We start from the raw sequence: 4,352 nt of genomic DNA on the forward strand, positions 1-4,352 counted from the left end.
GTGTGTTCACACACATCACTACCACATGTATATGGTAACAAATCCCCCCTGGAGTGATGCGGTGAACGAGAGCTGGCACATGAGTAAAGGGAAGTGCCATGCCCTGAGGACAGGATCAGTCCACAAAGGGGAGTAAGCCCAAAGCTTTGCGGAAAGCTTCAAGCTTCTCACGAGACAATGCCTTTGTGAAAAGATCTACAAGGTTGTCCTGTGTTGGCACATAAGCCAAGCTGATCTCTCCTGCTGAGAGCCTCTCCCTGACATAGTGGTAATGCACCTCAATGTGCTTTGTGCGAGCATGAAAAACTGGGTTCCTCGCAACTGCCAATGCGCTCTGACTGTCAGTGTAGATAGTGTTGGCAGTGTCCTGTCCAACACCCAAGTCAGCCATAAGGCGTCTGAGCCATACACACTCAACCGTAGCTGTGAAGACTGCCCTGTACTCAGCCTCACAACTCGAAGTGGCCACAGTAGGTTGCTTCTTGCTCAACCATGATATACATGAACTGCCAAGCATGAAACAAAAACCACTTGTGGACACTCGCGTGTCAAAACAACCAGCCCAATCTGAGTCCGAAAAAGCATGTAAGTCTGGCGGCAATGATCCCCCCTTGGGATAAAACAAGCCAAGATGTAAAGTGCCACTAAGGTAGCGGAAAATCCTCTTGACAGCCTGCCAATGCTTAGACCCTGGGCTATGCATAAATCTGCTGACCTGCGAGACTGCAAACTGAATATCTGGCCTCGTGTTGCATACATAAATGAGGCAGCCAACAGCAGTTTGGTAAAGAGTGACATCAGCAGGATCGCCAGCATCATGTAGACTCAACTTCAAACCTGTTTCCATGGGAGTGGCAATAGGTTTGCAATCCTCAAGTCCAAACTTACATAGCAATGTCTCTATGTAACTTTTCTGACACAAGGCAATACCACCATCACACTGCTTAAACTGTATACCCAAGTAATGATGCAACAGCCCCAAATCTTTCATCTTGAAAGTAGCATTCAAATCAGCCTTAAATTCAGCAATATGTCTCTCATTTGGTCCAGTGATCAGCAACTCATCAACATAAAGAACCACAATGAGAAATACATCATCCTCACGCTTTACATACAATGTGCTTTCTGTTGGACTGTTACGAAAGCCTCGTTTAACCAAATGAGTGTCAGCTTTCTCATACCAAGCACGAGGAGATTGCTTCAACCCATACAAAGCCTTCTTACATTTGCACACTTTGTCCTCTTGTCCTTTTATGACAAAACCGCGAGGCTGCGTTACATAAACTTCCTCAAATATGTCACCATTCAAGAAAGCAGTAACAATGTCTGATTGATGTACATCCCAACCAAAATGAGCTGCCAATGCACATAGAAAACGCACAGTAGTCATACGACAAGTGGGAGCAAAAGTCTCTTCATAATCTATGCCTTTTTGTTGTGCATAACCCTTTGCAACAAGTCGAGCCTTATGGCGATCGATCTCACCATCCGGCTTGCGTTTCAACTTGTAAACCCACTTCGTACCAATGGCCTTTTTGCCAGGAGGCAAATCACATAAAGTCCATGTGTCATTCTCTATAAGTGCATCATATTCTGATTTCATGGCAGCAATCCAATTTTCTGAATTCTGTGCTTCATCAAAAGACAGAGGCTCCTCAACATCATGTAAACTAGACACAGCCAAAGCATAACAATCTGATGCATAAGATGCATGGCGAGAGCCTGAACGAGTACGACTAGATAAAGGTGCATCCAATTTACTGTCACGCAAAGTGTGCACCAGCCATTTTGGCATACCTCTAGCCTGCTCATTTTCAGCCCTTTCCTCATCAAGTACATCATGTACATCTGCATCAGTAATAGGCTGTTCTAAAACATTTTCAGAAACCCCCATAGGCTGTACATTTGCCTCATTGGAACTTACATTCGTATTTCCACCACTGAAAAGAGGCAACAAAGTGTCATAAATGTCCTGTGAGCTTACATTACTGTCTCTAGTACATGACAGCAAGGGTTGAACAGAATCTTCCACAAACACTACATCCCGTGAAACCAAAATACGTTTTGTTTGCGGATGATACAACCTGTAACCTTTGCTTTCAGCACTATAACCAACAAAAATACATTTGACAGCCTTATCATCCAATTTTCTGCGCTGCACTTGTGGCACCAAAGCATATGCCAAACAGCCAAAAACACGCATGTGCTCAATAGAAGGTTTTCTATCATGCCATGCTTCATATGGAGTAATAGACTGCAAAGCTTTCGTAGGACACCTGTTAAGTACATAAGTGGCACACATGATGGCCTCAAGCCAAAAAGAATGCGGCAAAGCTTGACTTTTGACCATACATCGTGCCATTTCCGTTAGTGACCTGTTTTTCCTCTCAGCAACACCATTTTGCTGAGGTGTATAAGGCACTGTACATTGGTGTTTTATCCCACGACTAGCCAGAAATGCATTAAATTCATGAGACATATACTCCCCCCCTCGATCGGAACGGAGGGTGCCCATAGTACATTTTGAGACATTTTCAGCCATAGCCAAAAATTGTTTGAAGCACATAAAAACTTCGGACTTCGCTTTAAGCGGAAATACCCACGCATGCCTGGAGTAATCATCAATGAAAGTCACGAAGTACAGGTAATTGCCCAAGGACGGAGTTTGCATGGGCCCACAAACGTCACTATGCACAAGCTGCAACCTGCATGTAGCCCTAACTGAACCATCCTTTGGAAACTTAGAACGCTGCATTTTACCCAGAATACAGCCTTCACAAACATGTTTGATAGGTGCTTCAAGAGGCGGCAAAGAAGCAACCATATCAGATTTCTGCAAACGCAGCAAACTGGCAAAATTCAGATGACCAAAACGTGCATGCCAAAGTTTTGCATCTGAAATAGCCCTTGAATCTGCAACAGCATTTGCAAAATTTTGTCCACACTTGTCATACAAAGTGAGCTTATACAGCCCACGGCACAAAAGCCCAGATGCAACAATTTCATCACCAAAACTGAGATCATGAACTGTACATCTGTCATCCACAAATTTGACTACAAGTCCAAGTCTAGCAAGTGCGGATACAGACAATAGATTCTTCTTGATCCCAGGTACATAAAGTGCATCAACAAGTGTGAAGGAACTGCCATTAGCAGCAGTGAGCACAATCTTTCCAACTCCCTGAACTGGATAAGAGGCGTTGTTGGCACAAGTGACTGAATTCCCATGAGGGAATGACTCGAGAGAGGTAAACAATTCACGATGTGAGGTAATGTGCTTTGTAGCACCACTGTCGAAATACCACACATGTGAATCTGCAGCAACTGACAAGCATGCATCATGGACAGCAGGATTGTAAGTGCACTCTGCGCTAAAAGCCCATTCTGCATCAACATCAGCATCACAATCTCCTTTCACAGAAGACTCAACAATGGCTGCATTTGTAGTAGAACCAGCATTTGCACTGGAACCACCCTCTTTCTTTTTAGCCTCTTTGGCCTTCAACTTAGGACACGACTTGATCAAGTGATCATTGGCTTTACAATAATGGCAACGCATCTTCTTTTTGCCCTTATCACCAGAATTGCCAGACGAAGTGCTGCCAGTAGAAGCATTAGGAACAGAATTTTTGCCACTCGCAGCAGAACCATAAGAAGTGGCTGCATTACTGTTACCACCCTTTCTTTGAGAAGCAATAAAAGCCTGTTCAACTGCACGCTGCCTAGTCCTGTTTTTTCTAGAAAGTGACTCTTGCAACAGCAATGTGCATAATGCATCAAACTTGACAACTTCAGGATTTCCTTGGGTCATCAGTCTCCAAGTACTAGCAAAAGTCTGGTAGGAATCTGGTAAGGCATCAAGAACAGTCTGCACAAGGGAACTGTCAGAAATGACTTCACCTGCAGAAACGAGTTGCTCATTGATATCCTTGACACTAGCAAGGAAAGTGTCCATATCATCTTCCTCATGCATAATCTTCGACTCTAGCTCTTTACGCAGCAAAGCAATTTTAGCCTCATTGCGGCTTGCATAAAGACTTGCTAGAATATCCCAAGCCTGTTTTGCAGATTTTGCTGAACGGATGTGAGGAATAATGGTGCGCTTCACAGACAACGCAATCAATGCATGAGCCTGCGCATCCTTAACATCCCAACGAGCTTGTTCTGCTGTAGGCAAAACAACTCTAACAGCTGCAATCCTTGCAGCAAGACCTGCAACATCCTCAACATCGCCTACATCTTCAGAACCAGGACGTACATCAATGCCCTGCACAATGTTCCAGACACCTTTTGACACAAGAACGTGTTGCATCATATAAGCCCACATAGGGTAGTTGTCCCCATCCAACCTG

This window comes from Adiantum capillus-veneris, chromosome 15, assembly GCF_014529385.1.
Source record: "Adiantum capillus-veneris isolate H3 chromosome 15, ASM1452938v2, whole genome shotgun sequence".
Classification (NCBI taxonomy): Eukaryota; Viridiplantae; Streptophyta; class Polypodiopsida; order Polypodiales; family Pteridaceae; genus Adiantum; species Adiantum capillus-veneris.